Raw genomic sequence first — 19702 nt, 5'->3', positions numbered from 1 at the left:
ACTCTGAGATACAGGGAATCTAAAATCACACCTTTTGGTCAGGCAATCATATTGTCATAAATAGCTAGGCTTTGGGGAAAGGGAGAGGTGAGAACTTGATCTTAACTGAATCTCAACAAAGGATGCCCCATTTAGAAGTAGAAGATAATATTTCACAGAATACATACTAATATCCAGAAAATTTTCAGAATGTTTATTAAGCACTCACTCTGTTCTATATTCTCTACTAGGTAATGGGCCTACAGCAATAAATGAGAGAGACTCAGGCCCTGCCTTTGTAGTGGTGCAATCAAATGTTCTAGAACCCTACCCCTGAGGTCACACAGTCTTACTGTTCAGGAGAAAGCATACTTGGAAAGGAGCAACCACATAGGCATTAGGTAACTGGATTTCATATCCAGCACTGATTGCCCTCAGATGATTTGATACTTTGGAAAAGAGATTTTGCCTAAGTGTCTCCACTGATACAGCAAAATCATTAGATATTTAATCAGAATTTCCCAAATACCAAGCATTTATATAACGTAGTTGTTGTCCTATCTATATTCCACTGTACTATACATTTTTATTCTTTAAATTGTTTCATGTTTTTATTTTGATAAATTTATTTTTCAAAGGAAATCCTGTATCACTACCATAATTAAAACCTGGTATCTTGGGTAGCCCCAGTGGCTTAGCGGTTTAGCACCACCTTCAGCCTGGGGTGTGATCCTGAGGACCTGGGATCCAGTCCCAAGAGTCCCACGTCAGGCTCCCTGCATGGAGCCTGCTTCTCCCTCTGCCTGGCTCTGGCTCTGCCTCTCTTTCCTTCTGTGTCTCTCATGAACAAATAAATAAAATCTTAAAAAAAAAAAACCCGGTATCTTATGACATAAATGGAAGTCATTTGTAAAAAAAACAAACATTTGACCAAAGTTTAGCACAATCTTTTTTTTTTTTTAAGAGATGGAGAAAGAGCATACCAGCAGGAGGAGAGGGGCACAGGGAAAGAGAGAAAATCTCAAGCAAGCTCCATATTGAGTGAGGAGCCCTATGCGGGGCTTGATCTAATACCCTGAGATCATGATCTGGGCTGAAATCAAGAGTCAGACATTTAACTGACTGAGCTACCCAAGTGCCCCAAGTTTAGCACAACCTATTGCCAGTCATCCATTAAACTATTATAAAGGAGATAGATATGAAGCCAAGGTGTGCTTCAGGGAGGAGTGCTGTTTCATATGGTGATTCCATTAGTGCATGGCCTCTTTCATTCCTTGGCTCATACTATTCACAAGAGATGGACCAACTTATTTGCTTGATAAATGTGGGAAGGATAAAGGACAATCTTGGTTCGGAGCCACTCTTTTCTCTTAGGAGCTATTGAGTCTCACACTATGCTGTTTTCCACAATTCAACCCTTGGCCTCCATGTGCTATTCCTTAATATTATCACCAGTTTGTTCAGAATGTGGTAGCATAAGGCATGCTATGCTATAAGACTGAAAGAAAATTGAATGTGAATGCCTCCAGAGAAAGTTGATGAGAAACTATAGAATAAAAAAGTAAGACCAACAACTTCTTAACTCCCTGATAAATCTTTATCTCCCTAAAAGTGGGATGTCCCAATGTGTAGCAACTCCTGGTGTGAAGTTCACAGAACCATCTATAAAATAATTCTTCTACAGAATTAAACCTGAAGACTCTAGTTCTAATTAGCAGTTTATGGAAATATAGGAAATAGAATAACCTCTTAAGTGACGCATAAAAATGCAATCAGTAATCCAGAATGTTGGAAATTCTTCAAAACAAATAAAAAAATGAAAACCTTCCTCTTTTCAATAAAAAAATGGCAGGAAAAGGGGAAGACGTGAAAAAGTAAAAGCCAGTCTGGAAGGGAGACAGAGTAGAAATATTTTTCATTATTCCTCCTATGTACAATGACAAACCCTAGTAATTATATATAAAATAAATGTAAAAAGACTATTGGAAGGAGGAAGAAAAAGGCAGACTGGCTAGAAACAATGGGACTAAAGAACAACATGGGGGTAAGTTTTCTTTTTTCTTTTTGCTTTTGACTTGTTTATTCCAAACATGTTTATGGGAAGAACCTTATAAAATAAGAGGGATTGTGCCAGCATTACAAATGCCTCTGGGGAAGGTTTAGCTGATGGGATGACAGGTCTGAGCTGCCCTCATCTCTCCTTGCAGTCTTGTCCCTCTCAGTGGAGCCAAGCACACCTTTGCTCAGAAGCCTCCATGGCCCCTCTTCCCATGTGACACACATGTGACATGTTGCTGGCCCCTGTGACCTCACCTTCCACCTGTCCCTTGGCTGGTTGACCTTACCATCCCACCCTTCTCCTGGCTGGCCCTTCTGACTTCTTCTCCCACCTCTCCTCTGGTTGGCTTCTCCTCAACTGCTCCTCAGACACACCCCCACACACTCACCTCAGGGCCTTTGCAGTAGCTATTCCATCCCTGAAAATGCTTTTCCTTTACCCACAAGGCTCATTACCCTCTGCCTACCCTGATGACCTTCCCTCATGTGTTCTTCACTACAGTACATAATTCCATTTATCCTGCGGTGTGATCCCTGGAGCGTTCTCTTTGCCTCATATATTGTAGATGTGGAGATGAAGAAATAAGCAACTCAAAAACACCAAGGAGTGTAGACAAAAAAAAGTCTCAACAAAAGCCTATTGTCTGTAGTCAAAGGAGCAAGAAGAGAGCAGTCTTATAGCATGATGCCCCATATATGTTTTAGCTGGCTTCCTTGGAAACTGGTTTGGCAGGAAAGGGGGTAAATGAATGCTGCATTATTACTGCCAGTTGGGAACAGAAGTCCTGGCCTCCATTGACACCTCAGTAGCAGAAGGGATCATTGTTAGTGTTGGTGGTAGTGGGAGTGGAAAATCCAGCTTCTTCTAGGTCTCTGGTGATAGCACCCTGGTTTGGAGGAAGAGGAATGTCTTGTTACTGCTCTCTCCACTAGCACCATGCGAGTGGGGAGTGGGGAATCAGCTTGTGGCTACTAGGTAATAGAGAAAGTCCTGAGTCTACTAATTTCTTCTGATACTGCTCCAGCAGGAGGTGTGACTCAATACTGCTTGGGGGAGGACGGAAATCATGGCTCCTCCAGTAGTCTTCTCTGACTCTGCAGGTGGGGGTGGGGCTTTGTTACTGCCCAGTAAGCAGGAAAGTCTTGGCTCCTCACTCAGCCTTCTCAGTAATTGCTAGTGGGAATAGGGTTGCTGCAGGTACTTAGGGTTCTTTATGACAGCCTGGTGAATTTGCAAGTCTTTCCACTCGACCTTTGCTGGTAGATGTCGGGGCCACAGCTATCTCAATGTGTTTGATGGTATGGAGTAGCTTTGTACAAAAGTCTTCTGTCTTGCTAGATTAAGCAAAGCCTCATGGATTTGTGGGGCTATAATAAAGGAGCTAACATTCATATCATTAGAGTCCCAGAAGGAGAAGAGAAAGTAGAGCTGAAAAAGTACTTGAAAAAAAATTATAGCTGAGAATTTTCCAAATTTAGCAAAAGACATAAACCTGGGTGATCAGTACATGGAGATTTATTGCTCTCTTCTCTCTTTTGTATATGCTTGCAAAGTTCCATAATAAGGCGTATCGAAGAGAGAAAGAATTTGAAAGTGAACATCTTTTTCATTGTTTGACTTAATGCAATGACTTTAAACAATTTAAAGCCACATCATGAAATATGGTATTAAATAAACTGTAAGCATCCATCTAATTATAACACTAACATTCTAAATATCTATAATTTACTTACTAAAACACCTATGGAGTTATTCTTTGTTGAAAATATTCCACTATATTGTACAATTTTTAAGATGTCTGATTTCATGCTCTCATAGTAAATGCAATGTAGATCCATAGATTGACTCTAAAGAACCATAACCTGAAATTTTTGCTCTTTACTTTCTGAACCAATACTAACGAGACTTCTTAATGAAGGGGATCTGTGCCATATTTTGTGTCCATTTATCCTGACAGTCCAGGTTTCTTATATTCCTCTAATTTCTATTATACTCGTTTTATTAAAGATTCAACTTGGCAGTAAGGGGATAAAACCATGAAACATAGAACATTCTGTATAATAATTCTACAATGTTCTGCTATGTTTAAAACCATGTAATTAATGTTTTTACTTAATAACATAGATTCCAATTTTCTGGAGCATTGTGTCTTCATGAAGCAGGTTTTTTTTAAAGCACCTAAAATGTATCTCACTTGGTTTGCTTCTTCCTTGCTGTTTGACTCTTAAAAAAATGTTTTTTCATCTTTTATGTACACTAAAACAAAGACTTTTACTCAAAGTACGTGATTTCATTAAAGATGATAGGTTGGCATTACTTTACTGAAATTTGCTATTGTCCTGAAGCTATTTTATTGTTCCTTTCCAGGCTGTCAGTTTCATTTAAACTCGATAATTATACTTATAAAATAAGACTTCCTTTCTTACCTGAAAGTGACTTCAAAAACAGGAGCAAGTTGCTTTTTAAACTTAGATTTGTAAACTGTGTCTGTTTAAACCCTAGGAAACTACAGAACAACTGGCTTAAAAAGCTGGTAAAAAAAAAAAAAAAGACCACATCCTTTTGACCTATTTCAATATAAGACATTTTTCTAGTGCTTTTAAGTAAATTGAATATTTGTCATGTGGTTCTTGTTAAATAGAGGCTTAATTCAATTAACAGCAGATGTATTTTACAAATGCTATCTCTATGACTTAGAATCTACTAGCTCTATCAACATATTTTAATCTTGGTTTTTCTTTTAACCTTTTCATTGACAATGTAAAAACAAAACCATCACCTCAACTTATACATAGCTAAATCAGTTTTACTTGATTCAAGAGAGAAAGATACATTAGTGCAAGGCATGACTTTGTGAAAAACACTATAATGAGAATACAATACTGATGTTTTGATGACTCTTCCTTTAACCGTTTGCTATGTACCACAACTGTTTTATGCACTATGAACATAATAGCAAATAAGACAAGTATGGTCTTTTTCTTGGCCCAGCTTACATTGTAGCAGAGAAGAGAATCAACAAACAAGTAAATAAAGAAATAATTTCAGCAGTAACTAGCTGCATAAATCAAACAAAAGGGAAGTGATAGAGAAAGTCATGTATGTAGCTGCTTTGGATGAGATGATCAAGAAAGCTCACACTGATAAGTTGGCATCTGAGCTGTAGTCTAGATAAGCTGAAGACTCGATGGATCATGGAAGATCTGGGGGAGTGGAGAGTGGCAGCCAGGACACTGTTCTGGACTGAGACTTAAGCAAGTGCAAAGGCACTGGGGAAGTTTTGCCAAAGTTTTACAAAAATAGAAAGCAGCTCACAGTTGTGGGAAAATGGTTATTAAGGTACAGAGAGGTCTGTAATGAGGTAGAGAGGCAGGTATGTGGTCATATCATGTAGGACCTTGTAGGCCAGGATGAAGAGTTGTAATTTATCCTAAGTGTAAGGAGAAACCATGAGAGCTTTCACAAGGGGTTGATATGAACTGATTGAATTTGTAATGAGATTGTTTTTGCAGCTGTATGGAAAATGGATTTTAGTGGGGCAAGACTGGAAGAAGGTTCAAGTTAGAAGACTATTATAGGAGCCCTCTTCAAAGATGATGATGGCTTGCATGAGAGTAGGGATAGTGAAGATGAAGAGAAGCAGATAGATTTGAGATATGTCAAAAAAAGTGCTATTAGCAGTACTTGTTGATAAATCGGACAGGTAGGTAAGAGGAGAGAAACCAAGGTTGATTTTAAGATTATGGGTTTCTTTAATTGGGTGGTTGGTTGATTGCTATTTACTGACAAGAGAAGACAAGTAGAGGAGCAAGTTTTAAGGTAGAAACCAAGAGTTCCTTTTTGGACATGTTAATTTCCAGATGCCTTTAGACATGCAAATGGACACAGCTAATGGATCATTGCATATTCAAAGCTGGAGTTTGAAGGGCAAGTCAGGGCTGGAATAGGAATTTTAAACACACTGGCATCTTGTTAATATTTTTAAAAGTAGAATTAAATAAAATAATTAAACTAGCATTAAATATCATTTCAGGGAGGCTGTGTAGAATAGAATTTAACTATAAACCTAAGGCCTCAGCAAACCTGATGCTAGGTTCTTCAATTTTTACAACTATAATCAAAATATCCTATAAGTGAACTGGAAACTGAAGGATTTGAAGACTCAGGGCCTAAAAGTGTTTTAACCATACAATAAAAATGGGATAATTTAAATTCCAAATCAACAATTGGAGAATTTTTCTGAGCTTCCAAATGCATTATGTATATATAGGAGTCTTTCTGTAACTCAACATTCTAAATTTTTACAAGGTTCTCTCTCATAAATTCAAAGCTCAATGTGATAGAATATAAAATTCCTCATTCCTTTCCCCAATAAGCCTGAGTAATATCTAAACAATCTCTAATTGCTGAAGAACAGAATATATACTTATATTGAACCCCCATCTGCCCTCCCCCCCAAACGCTAAGAGAGCCATCCTGAAGTTTTGCCTCTGGTCTAGAAACTTCCAGCTATGCCCACAAATAATATACAAAAGGCCATGTGGTATTGGTCCACTTGAAACATCACAGTGTGAAATGCCTATAGTATAATTTTTTTGGATAAGCAAAAATTTCGTTTTCAGACCTCTAAAGACAGATTATAAAGTTCTATTAAAAGAAGGTATCCAATAGATTCTTTATTGACACACTAGACAGCTTGTCAATATGTTTTTTTTTTCCTTAAAAACTCACCTAAAGAACGATGAAAGGATTAAAGAAATCCCAGATACAGGCAGAGTCAATCCTTTCAGAACATTCTCAAGGACCCGGTTTTCTAAATGAAATCTTGCCAAGTATTTTAAAATATCATTGTTCTCATCTTGGGCTAGATTTGAGGAAAGCTTCTCCCATAGGGTAGAGGACTCAGAGGGTAAAGGAGTATTAACACATCCACTTCATGCAGACATCTACAAATGTATCCCTCACTGACACATCTCCTTCATCCATCTAGCCACTGGCTGATTATTTGGCAAAACAATTGACTTGACAAAATAATCTTATTATTTCAAAAATCAGAAAGAATGTAGCTAATTCGAGGATGGAGCCAAACAAACTATTTTTCCATTTTATCCTCTGCTTTAAACAGTAAGATTCAAATGAGCTAATGTGAAGGCGTTCCTCTAAAATACCCTTGAAGAGTGGTCACTGGGCAAGAAGAGGACTTGAATGAACTCTGCGTTTCTAAATATTTAGATTCCATAGATGGGGAAGGGAACTCTTAGTCTCCACTAGCCCAAACCAATCTCAGAGTTCTATACAATGATAAATAAGAAGGGAGTCTATAAATGCTTTAAAACAAATAAAACAGCTTTTTAGACTATCAGTGAGTCTCCTGATTATGATCAAATAACAAATAATGACACTGAAGGCCTTAAGAGCAACATCCCCTCTCTCCTTCATCTTCACAACAGTGGGCAGTGATTTATTAAAAACAACAACAAAGACTGTGGGCCGCTGGGGTCGGTGAAGGATCTCAAGATGGCCGGGTGAAAATTTGCTCTAAAAACCACTGACTGGGTAGCTTTGGGGGAAATCATACCCCGAAACCCGAATGAATGCCTGAAATCCTGGAATGAGACGCCTACCTCCAGGTTGGCTACTCTTCTAGAGAAACCACCTGCTATCGACTGGGCTTACCACAAGGCCAATGTGGCAAAGGCTAGCTTGGTAGATGACTTCAAGAAGAAGTTTAATGCCCTGAAGGTTCCTGTGCCAGAGGATAAATACACTGTCCAGGTGGATGCTGAGGATAAAAAAGATGTGAAAAGCTGTGCTGAGTTTTTGTCTCGCTCAAAGGCCAGTATTGAAGAACATGAGAAAGAGCTGGAGAAGATGAAGAACATAATTCCATTTGATCAGATGACCATTGAGAACCTGAATGAAGTCTTCCCAGAAACTAAATTAGACAAGAATAAGTATCCATATTGGCCTCACAAGCTAATCAAAAATGTATAAACTTGAGTTGGGGAGAAAGCTCTGGCCCTCATATTATAAACATTGGACGTTAAAAATAATGATATGGTAAAAAACAAAAAACAAAAACAAAAACAACAACAAAAAGGCAGGAGAAAGGAAGAAAACTCAATCACCAGATTCCAAATTTCAACAGATTGGATTGGTGTATTTGGGGGAAAAAGACAAATCTTAAAATGTTTCAAGAAAAGTAAAGGATCAAGTAGTATTTGGCAATAAGCAAGTAATTGTTTTCATTTCTTGACTGACTTTATACTGTCTTTGTATGTATACACATTCTCTGTGGTCTGTTTCCACTATATAGACTATCTTTCCCATACTTACTTTACCCCCTACTTGGAAGACAGCCTTAGTCAGCTCTGGCTGCCATAACAAAAGAGCACAGACTGAGGTTTTTAAAAAAGCAGAAATTTATAATCCATCCTTTGCTTCCTCATCACCTGGTTGTCTTCTGTGAATAGGCACCTTGGTATCTCTTTCTTCTCTCAAAAAGCCACCATTCATATTGGATTTGATCCTCATCCTTATGGCTCATTTTAATTTAATCACATCTTTTAATATCTTATTTCCAAATATGGTTATATTCTGAATTACTGGAGGTTAGGACATCCACATGTTAATTTGAGGGGAGGGATGGGGAGACACAATTCACCCTGTAATACACACCATAAATATGGATGATTTGTTCTTCCCAATCTTGAAAGTAACAGTATCTTCACCTAAGACTTCTTTCTCACCTCTAAGAAACCCCCTTGCTCAGGTCTGGTTTGAACATCTGTCAATGAGTGGCCTCATTTTCTCACCGCAATCACTGTATCAAGTCTTAACAGTCCGACTTGCAGCAACACCTTATAAATAAAATAGCTCCTTCCCAAACTGTTGATAATCTCCTTTGACCAAATTCAAGGACCATTTCTACATTCTACTTCTCCTGGTTTAATATGCAGCACTGGACTCCATTCCTGCCACCTCGTTTTGGAAATGCATTCCTTCCTTGGGGACCTGACTTTACACTCCAAAAGACCCCTTGTTATTCCTTCCTGGTTCTCCCCTCTATTTCTGCTTCTGTCCCTAAGGTCCAGTCTCATTCTTCCAGTCTGCTCTGTTCTCATTTTCCTTAAGAAAATTGTGCCTTTTCAACTGGTTGAACCATCTCTTCCTATATAAGTAGCTGAACTGCCTGTCCTGAATTGTCTCAGAACTTCAGGCTCTTCATGTGCATTTTTTTTTTTTCAGCTCAAACTCAGCATATGCAAATCCTCATTCCTCTTTCCTTCAAACTAGTGTCCTTCCCTGTACTCTCTTTGCTTTTGTGTGGGACATTCCTCAGGCCTGATGTTGCAGTTCTCTCTAGTCATTCATTAATGTATTATGCATGTGTGTATAGAGCCCCTGTTGGGAGGCACACTATGGTGCTAAACGATGCGGACATCAGGTGAATGGAATAGACACAGTCTTCAGCTTTGCAGTTTGCTCTTGGCCTAGGCAAGCTCTCCCTTCATGTCCCATAGCCATTCATTAGATTCTATAAATCTTTCCTTCCAAACATCCCTGGGGCCAATATCCTTTCTCTCTTTTTAAAAAATCCCTTGCAGTCAAAATCAGTGACTTACTTTCTTTCCTGATTCTTCCACTCCCCTTCACTCATTTTGCCCATCTCTCCCCATTCCTTCTTCTGTGGCAACCACCAGTTTGTTCTCTTAATTTATGGATTTTTTTCTTCTTTTTGCTTGTTTATTCATTTGTTTTATAGGTTCCACATATAAGTGAAATCATATAGTATTTGTCTTTCTCTATCTGACTTACTTCACTTAATACCCTATACGTGCAACCATGTAGTTGTAAATAGCAAAATTTCATTCTTTTTGATGGTTGAGTAATATTCCATGGTAGAATATTACATATATACATATATGTAAATAAATCACATCTTCATTATCCATTCATTTATCAATGGGCACTTGAATTGTTTCCACATCTTGGCTATTGTAAATAATGCTGCAATAAACACAGGAATGCATACATTTTTTTTGAATTAGTGTTCTTAGTTTCTTTGGGAAAACACTCAATAGTGGAATTATTGGATCATGTGGTATTTCTATTTTTTAATTTTTTGAAGGAACTTTCATACTGTTTTTCACAGTAGTACCAATTTACATTCCCATCAACAGTGTACAAGGGTTCATTTTCACCGCATGTTAATATCATATTTCCTCTTATATCTCATCACATTTGGATTTATGTGATAACCTCCAAATTGACTCTATTCTTTATCTCCACCTTACTGGATCCTCACCACTGGTCTCTCCATAATATCACTACAACACACTAGCCTTTATATACCAGTGTGGTCACTGTCAGTCCTTGAATAAAAATTTTCAGTGAGTATACTGACCCTCTGAAAATTAAAATCCAAGCCACAGAGCTGGGAATGCTTGAAGAAAATTACAGATTTGAATTCCTGCTTTGTTACTTCAATGCTCAGTGTCTCCAATAAGTCATTTACCCTTTCTGGGCCTTTTCTCAGTTGAATAGTTAAGATTAAAATTGGTAACTAGCTCATAGGTTTGTTATGAAGGACACCAGCACTACCACCACCTGATCTATGAGCTAATGCTTATGAAGCACTTCATATGCCAGCCACTTTGATTACTGCTTATTATTCATTTCATCTTCACTCTAGATACTAGGTGTATGACCTTGGGTAATTTTCTTAACCACTCAAAAGCTCAGGTGCTTTAGTTTTCAAAATGGATGTTGTAAGGAGTGACTGTGATAATACATACACATTACAGCACCTGGCACAGAGTGAGCTCTCAATAATGGTACTATAACTTACTCTGCATCACTCATTATAACTCCTGGATAGAGACCATAAAACTAGTTGTGTTACAAGTGTACCCATCTCCGATTTTCTAACATAGATTGATGCGCTGCCAGGAAAAAGGAACTGTATCTTATACTTACTCTGTTTTCCTACCAGAGTCAAACAGCATGGAGAAAACACAATAAACCCTTGCTCAGTGAGTGACAATGAATGACTTACAGGTAACACTGTTCTCTATGAAGGTACACACTCTTTATTTGAAGCTGTGATCCAGAATGTTTCTGAAGGTGGCTTATGTTTTTTGGTTTGTATCATACTCTGCCGTTTTTCTTTCATAGCATTGCGAAGTTACTCTCTTCTAGCCCTATAATTACAGTAACAGAAAGTGCCTAAATTAACCTAAGATCATAAGTATTCTTTTTCTTGACACCCCCCATAAAATTAGCATTTTAGAAGAACAAAACCTATAGGGGAAAACCCCTCAATTTTATCTCAAGAAAGTCATTAAATGATTTAAATTCTACTTGATTTCAATACATAATCAGAGATTATATCTGGGTTAATGAGTATCAGAAGTAAAGCTAATTAAGATTCTGCCTCTTTTGCAGAAAATAAAATGGATTCAGCACAATTCAGTCTTCCAGATCTTTTATTGATATAATTACTAAATGCAAATATTTATCAATTATACAGACAACATTCAGTGTCATTTAAAATAGCAAAGAGCTATTGCTACAACAAAGGAAATCAGGGAAAAGAGCATCAAAAGCATCTCACAGATGCTTTGCTCATCCTGCTTATGTGAAAAATAATCAGAATATCAGAATAAGGAGGTAAATCCTTAATAGATTCATGACACTGAAGGGGTAAAAGGGTCAAAATGTTTGTAACACTTCTTAGCTGAATAGAAAATGTAGAGAATGTTTTTGCCTATTCATTTGTGCACACAAAATAAAGATATATGTATATACAAAACAAAGATATCTATATCTATGTATCTATTCATCTATATATCTATATCTCCTTTGAATAAACACAGGCCCTTTTTACCCTGGGTAACAGTTTTTCCTCAAATTAATGAAAGGGATACTGAATATGTTTCTTTCCTCTTTTAGCATCTTTTTGAGGAAATATACTGTGATGATACTTTTGACAGCAAATTGTAAGGCTGACATACTTTTCCATAATTCTTCAACTTTATTTCCCCATTAACATTTTAACCAACCAAATTTAAAATAAAAATCCTCATATGAACTTCAATGTGGACACCTAAAATGAAAAATAGACAATAGCAGAGCTGTTTGCATTGGACCTTACTTTGGGGTGAGAGTGCTGAGCTCTACTCACTCCCTCCCTGACCCAACACCTCCTACTACCAGTCAGGAAGACTCCCTGCAGAGCCCTGGAATCCATGGAACCCTGTTTGAAAACCTTTGGACTAGATGGCTGTAGATCATTCCAAACTCTAAATTCTATTTTTTTCTATGACATTCTGGTAGTTGAACATAATGTTCAAAGATATGGTGTCGTTTATTGGAATCTGTGAGGGGAATTATGAATTATACATTTGAACTCTTGCCCCTTTGCCAATATCCTGTGTTTCAGCTCACATCAGCTACATTGCAAACCACAGCCCTCTGCTGGCACATGTTATTTTGCAGTCAGCTAACTTCCCCTAAATACTTTCTGTAGTTACTAATCTTAAAATATCATTCCCCCTGCATATACTTGTGCAGATGATTTTCAAAACATCTAAAGTAAAGCTTTCATTTATCTGTTTCTAAAGACGTTATTTCACTGAAACTGGCCCTTATTTCAGTTTATTCATGTCATTTGAGATCATAATTCAGTCACCTAATGTATTAATTCATCCTCCAACGAATGACATTTACAAGTATGATGAAGACAACATCTTTAAAGTAGAGCATCCCAGGTCTCCTCTCATGTCTACAGAATCATAATTTTCAACAGCAGATACAAGCAGCTCTGCTTTTCCATGCACGCCAGCTGATTTGGAAGTGTGGGAACCATTACTTGAGGTCTTAATACAAGTCATCTGTAGTGGTGAATGAGTCAGGACCAAGGACAGAGATCATCTGCCCTTGTTTGATTTTAATCCATAATTTATAGTTGACAGTTCAATCAATTAAGAATTCACTGACTCTATCCTCTTCTAAATTACTTTTATCCAAACTGAAAACAAGAATTTCTTAAATTTTGGTTTTTCCAAATCCTTCCTTGCATTCAGATTTACCTGTATAAAAGGTTTCTCTAACCCTAATTTTTTAAAATGGCAGTGAAGTCAGTACTTCTAGTGTGACTTCTTCCTTCAGTATGTACTTTATAGGCCATCTATCTATTTGATTATATGTCCTGGAATTTGGCACTGGACTGACCTTAAGTTCTTGAATCTATAAGTTGTACTACCTAGCTACCCATCCTCCCTTAATAGAACATCTCCAATATCTATGCAAATTGAAAAGCTCTCTTATACTTTGCATAAAAGGTCAATTCATCTGGAACACGACAAATAGACTAATCCTGATTTCTGACATCTCACCTTTATGTAGTTTCACTATCCTTAGCAGTGGTGTGCTTTACATTTCTAGACTTATGGTCACTCTGTGACAGAGGAAATGAAGTGTGGGAAAGCCTTTATAGATGGTAACTACAATATTATTATTAGCCAGTATTACCTGTTAACATTTTCTCATCCATCCAAATCAAAGAACCTGCTTCTTCAGAGATAATAGTGACAATAGTAGTAATAAGGTAGAAGTAATAAATTTCCTTTTAATACTTAATGTTCCTCCTCATTACCATGCATAGTTTTCATAGTTGGTACAGGCAATGAATCTAGATAGATATTTATTAAAAAAAAAAAAAAGAGTCTGGGCAGAAGGAAATACCATTATGTGACCCTTATAGTCCTTTTTTTTTTTTTTTTTTTTAGTCAAGGACTATATTATCCCAGGCTGTTTCTGAGTATCCAGACAGTATCTGGGACTGAGTAGGGTTCAAATATTGTCTAAATAATTAAGTAAATAAATGATTACATGAATTTATAACTGCTTATATTATTTAATTCCTTCAATAACCCCAATGAGTTAGCTACCATTCTCTTACCTCACAGCTGAGGAAAATGAGGCTCAGAAAAGCTAAGTAACTTGTTAAAGATCACAAAGTCAGTGTAATAACAACTTAAGCCATATATTTCAACTGCCATAACTACACCTTATCTGTCTCTAAGCCATAGTATCAAGAGAATTGAGTTTGCTTTGCTGTTCACTCACCTCCAACTACAGATCTTGGGCAAGTCTCAGAAACTTCGAGTCTCTATATTCTTGTTCAAAGCACTAAATGTTTTTTTCCTGCTTACCTTGAAATGTTGTTTTAATACTCAAAGGAGATAATATGTAGCTAAACATGAGGAATTATTATTATATTTATAGTATTATATTATTATTTATATTATTATATTTTATATTAATTATACTAACATTATATTATATAATTATTATCTCTAAAATCTTCCTTAGAATAAGATGCTTTAATATCTAAATGTCAAGGGATTGATATTTCCTACTGTAACACAGATGCTGTGCAAAGGGAAATTTTTGAAACTGCAGCACACAAGAAATAATTATGGAGAATGATGCTGGCCTCCAATAGTTAACATCACTCTGGATGGCATAAAAACTGAAAGTTACATTTGCCACCATGCAGATTAGTAGTAATGTTTATGAATATTATAGAAATTCTGGTGTCATACTACTATCCAGTCTCCATATTCAGGAAATCATTTAGATGATTCTATTGGTGTTGACAGTTGCTTTCCTTAGGAATCATTCAGATAATGGCGTTGGCTTTCTATGAAATTTTATACTATTTATCTAGCAGAGGCTGAAGATACAAAGCAATTTTAGAATAGAGGAACTGAAAGGAACAGATTTCAAAAAGTAGAATCATTATATCTGCATCTCTGGTTAGAGACTGAGAAATGTCTGCTCATTATGTGGATTTCATCATGAATGCCCCCTCCTCATGGAAGCCTTCCTTGACACTGCCACTCCTTTAATGAAGCTACATTAGCAAGCCCACCCCTTGACCTCCCTGGAATCCAGTACTTTCTTCCTATAGCATTCATCATAGTTGTGATTCCAGTGCTATCTTTGTGTGATTATTCAGTGTAAGTTCCACCAGACTGTAAGGTCCTTAAAGGTAAATGTGAGTCTATTTTTTCTCTTCTATTTTCCCATGGCTTAGCATCAAGCTCGGCAACATGGTAGGCTCTTAATTTTTACATATGCCCATCCATGAAGCTAGAATAGAGAGATAACTGCAGGATTTATTTTGGGAAACCTGCTTCCTAATATAGTACCTATCATTTAGTGGTTGTTCAGCTAGTATGAGTAAAAAAAAAAAAAGTAAAAATCCTTGTTTGGGTCAAAATAGGCTTGGTTATACTGCAGTAACAACCAACCACCAAATTTGATTAGTTTTAAAATAGTAAAGATTTATTTTTCATTCATGTTATATGTCCATCATGTGTTGGGGGCTCTGCTTCATACACACACACACACACACACACACACACACACACACACATTTAGGGAAACAGTTCATGGTGGCTTCATCATCTGAAACATCTCTGATTATAGAGGCAGCAGGAAGATGCCAGGGAGGAGTTGCCCCAGCCCTTACATATTTCTGTCAGAAGGGGCTTGCAACACTACTCACACTGTGCTGGCCATACTAGCCAATTAACTACACTTAAATTCAAAGGAATAGGGAAAAATTCCTCTTGTATTCAATATTAAAGAATTGCATTGCATGAACATTAATAATATCTTATTTACCACCAAAAGAATTGTTGAACACATTCTAATAATATCAGCTATTTTTCTTGACTTGATATTTAAGGCTGCCAACTTCTTATTTTACAAAACATTATAATGTTTGTATACAATATTTGTGTATGCTCATCTATGTAGGTGTATAGGAAGATACAGCTGGAATTTCAAGTTATTAGTGTCCCATTATAACTATGACTATAACCAAGGCTATACCCATGTGTACTTTGTGTCCTGGCTTACATGCACAAACTGAGCTAACCCTCAGTTAATCCTGTGAGGAGATAATATGAATTGAACTCCTGGTATCCTTTCTGCCTTCTCCTGGTAAGACCTCTCTAATTTACCTTTAGGGAGCCATAAGTCCTTCATTATACATTGCCTTGTGGATGTTACTGTAACAAAATCCTGTCTTCCTCTGACCAAGAGATTGGCATACAAATCAGCATAGGTCATTGAGATTCTTGGAGATTTGAAAACTTCCAAGAGATGGAACAGAAAAATTGTTGGAGCTCTATACCCTAGTAGTAACACACTAACATATTTATTAATTTATTCCAATATGTACTTACTGTCCCTATGGGCCCAGGAAGCCTCCTGGCATTTCATCAGCAGACCAGACACACATATCTCCTGCCTTCACAGAGTCCACAGAAAATACAGTGGAAGTGGGGGGAGGGGTGGGCTGTTTTGCATAGGATAGTCAGTAATGCTTCTTCCAACAGCAACTCTGGACATGCATTAAGTGAGGGAGTCAGCCATGTGAATATCAAGGGAATGGCCAAGGGAGACAGAAAGCACCAAGACCCCAAGACAGAGATGGACTTGTCTTGTTCAAGGAATGTCAAGGAAGCTAATGTGCCAAGCAGTGGGTGAAGTGCTACACACTGAGTTTGGAGATGTAGCCAATGTCTGGATAATGTTGGGTCTTATAAGTCAAAATTAAAATACTAGATTTTATTTTTAATGCAATGGAAAGTCATTAGGGAGTTCAATGAGGGTTGAAATATTTTTATTTTATCTTTAAAATAATTACTCTGACTGCTGTATGTAGAATAGAAGTGGGACAGAGGCAAGAAACAAAGCTGGGAGAAGATCAAAGAGAGGTCACATTCACCATGCATTCAAGATAGGATTTCCTGGCTTGTGGGTTATGTGTGGCAGGTGAAAAGTGGTCAGAACTAGGATACGGGTTGAAGGCACACTTGAAAGGTTTTGCTGATGGACTGGAGGTAAAGTATAAATAGAAGGTGACACAGATGGCTACAAGAAGAGAACAAGATGTCTAGTGGAATTGGGTAAAACTGGGTATATTTATAAAAGTCAGGATTTCCAGGATGTGAAGGGATAGTGTTGTTTTGAATATTAATTTTGAGATGCTTATTATACCTCCAGGTGGAGATGTCACATCAGAACAGGGTTAGGGGCCAGGATGTATATTTCAGAATCTGATGAGACTAGTCATTAATTCCTAATTCATATATCTCCAGGGCTGCTTGATTCGGATTTTTCCTGCTTCTTTATATTTTCGTTGAACTACGGGTTACCTTATAATCTTCAAATAAATTATATATATATATTGTGCCCCACATTAAGTTTCTGTTGCTTGCAATCAAAGATCCTGATACATGCTATTAGTATCTCCATTCTACAAATTTTGGAAAGGTTAAGTAACTTGCCTAAAATCACAAAAATAACAAGGGGCAGAGCTGGAACTTGAAGCCAGGTGTGTTCATAAGATACCACCCATCTAAAGTGAGAATATTACATAGCCGCTGCCTCTCTGTTCTCCTTAGCAAAAAGTCTTCAAAGGCCTGGGGCCACCTGCACTGTTCAAAGTGACTTCACAGTGGTGCACAGAAGCAGGAGAGAGACACAACTTCAAACAGAAAAGGGCATCTCCCTGGGAGAGCCAGCAGTTGCCAGCCTGAAATTTCAAGAGGCATCTTAAAGCAACAAGGAGTTTGCTTTTTCTTCTTTGGCAGTACACTGTTATTTTACACCAAGTCTGTGTTGCAAAGTGAAATCAACTCAACTCTTGGTTCAGTTCTTCCAACAGGAGAGCAGTTGGGTTGATAAGTAGGGGGAAAGTTATTATTCTATGGCCAGGTATAGAAACTTAATTCACAGCTGAATTCTCAGAGGCTGATGTACTTTCTTATTTGGAGAATCTTATAAGGTTTATCTACATGAATTAAAAAAACAAGGTGCTGTGGTTTTGTTATTTAAGGGCAGCATCTCATTAGGTTATTACCTAGAAGAAAAAGAGAGATGCTTTTCATGGTCACTCTTCTCCAGAGCCCAGCACAGTGCCTGGTACTAAGTAAAACTTTCATTTTGAATAAAAAGGAATTTTTAAAATAAAAATATGGAAAATATTTTAATTTCTTAATAAAAAAATAAAGGCTTTAAAAATCCTTAATAGCACAAAAGTTAATAGAAGAACATTAAATAGTATTACAGGAATTTCATTTTAGACTCTTGGGCAAGGAGAGGTGGATTGTAAAGTGATTATACTTGATGGTTCTGATGTCAAAATGCCTGGGTCACCATCCTAACTCAGCCACAAACTAGCTAGGACAGGCTCCAGGATACAAATGGAGTTTCAAAAGAGGATGGTAAGAGGCCATCTAAAGTGGGAGGGATATCTGGGTCTCAGGCAGAGAACCACCTCCCTGTGGGGCCCCCTGGGGGGCCCACAAAAAGATGGTGTGAGAGCTCAGACAGCAGTAGAGATGAGTGCTGCCTACCCTATCGGCACAACCAGGGGCAGAGCCAGGGTACAGGATCTGGAGTCTGCCAGAGTCAGGAAAGCCAACTTCAATACCAGAGATGTGAGAAACTAGGGCACTAATATTTAGCATTTTAGGCCAAGTCACAAAGATTTATAATAATGATAGTCACTATTTGTAGAACATTTTTTTTTATGTGAAAAGCACTGTTCTAGGTGGTTTTTTTTTTTTTTTTTACATGTTAAATCATTGCAATGTTACAATGACTCTACAGGGGTATAGATAGTATTATTACTTTAATGTTTCAGGTGGGGAATCTGAGCCCTATAGCAGATCCTGCAACATTCACACAGCTGAAGGAAGAAGCAAGATGGGACCACAGATTTTTTAGGTATAGAGCCAGCCCATTTAACTTCTACATTCTGCTTTGCTCACATTGACTGATTTCTTGCTCTGTTTTATTTGCCTTTGTTAGGAAAGCCCTTCTTTTTCCATTTTTAAAACCATTATGGGTTTGTACCATTACAAATATAGTTCATATTCATTAAACATTAATTGAGTACCTACTATGTGCCAAGAACATACACTTGCAGACTAGAAAGATGAGTGAGACCATTTGTCTCTCAGAGCTCATGAGAGAGGACTAATGACAATGATAAATGCAGTGAGTCCTTTGGGAGCACAGCAAACTGAGGACAGCACTAATCTATGCTGGAGACTGAAGGAAGGTGTCATTGTCTACGGACCCTGAACACACTCTTTGACCTATCTTTCTCAGTTTTATTGCCCTATCTACAAGAAAGATCAGGAGAAAAGAGCCCTAATAGGGTTACTCTAAGGATTAAATGAGATGTTTGTAAAGTGTTTAGCATAGACTGTAACATATAGTAAGTATTTTATAAATGCCATGCTATTGTAGGCCTTGTGCACTCAACTTTGGAATAAATAAAAGCTTTTTTTTAAAAAAGTCTCCATTACTATATTATTAGTTATGTTTTAAGACAGTTTTTGATGTTGTCAAATCACATGATTTTTTCAAATAAATAGTAAAATTTGGAAAATTTTTAATTTGTTCATGTCAGATTTTGAAAAGTGTTCCAAAGAGCACCATAGATATTAGCCAAATAGACCAGGGTAGCTAACACATTCCTGATGCCTTATGATTCTACTGTCATTTGGTTCAATAAGTAATCACCAAGCTTCCACACCAGGCCCTGTGCTAGCTGCTAGAAACACAATG

The 19702-nt window shown here is 37.3% G+C and overlaps 1 protein-coding gene and 1 pseudogene across 1 annotated transcript in view; one reads left to right on the top strand and one right to left on the bottom strand.

Moving 5' to 3' along the window:
* The window catches only part of SYNPR (synaptoporin), a 293689-nt gene that overhangs the window by 203373 nt on the left and 70614 nt on the right, over positions 1-19702 (bottom strand). The gene's annotated exons all lie outside the window — the stretch shown is intronic.
* LOC121494336 lies at positions 7556-8032 on the top strand (annotated as a pseudogene).

This window comes from Vulpes lagopus, chromosome 7 (assembly GCF_018345385.1).
Source record: "Vulpes lagopus strain Blue_001 chromosome 7, ASM1834538v1, whole genome shotgun sequence".
NCBI lineage: Eukaryota > Metazoa > Chordata > Mammalia > Carnivora > Canidae > Vulpes > Vulpes lagopus.
This window is presented reverse-complemented; position numbering and strand designations above follow the sequence as displayed.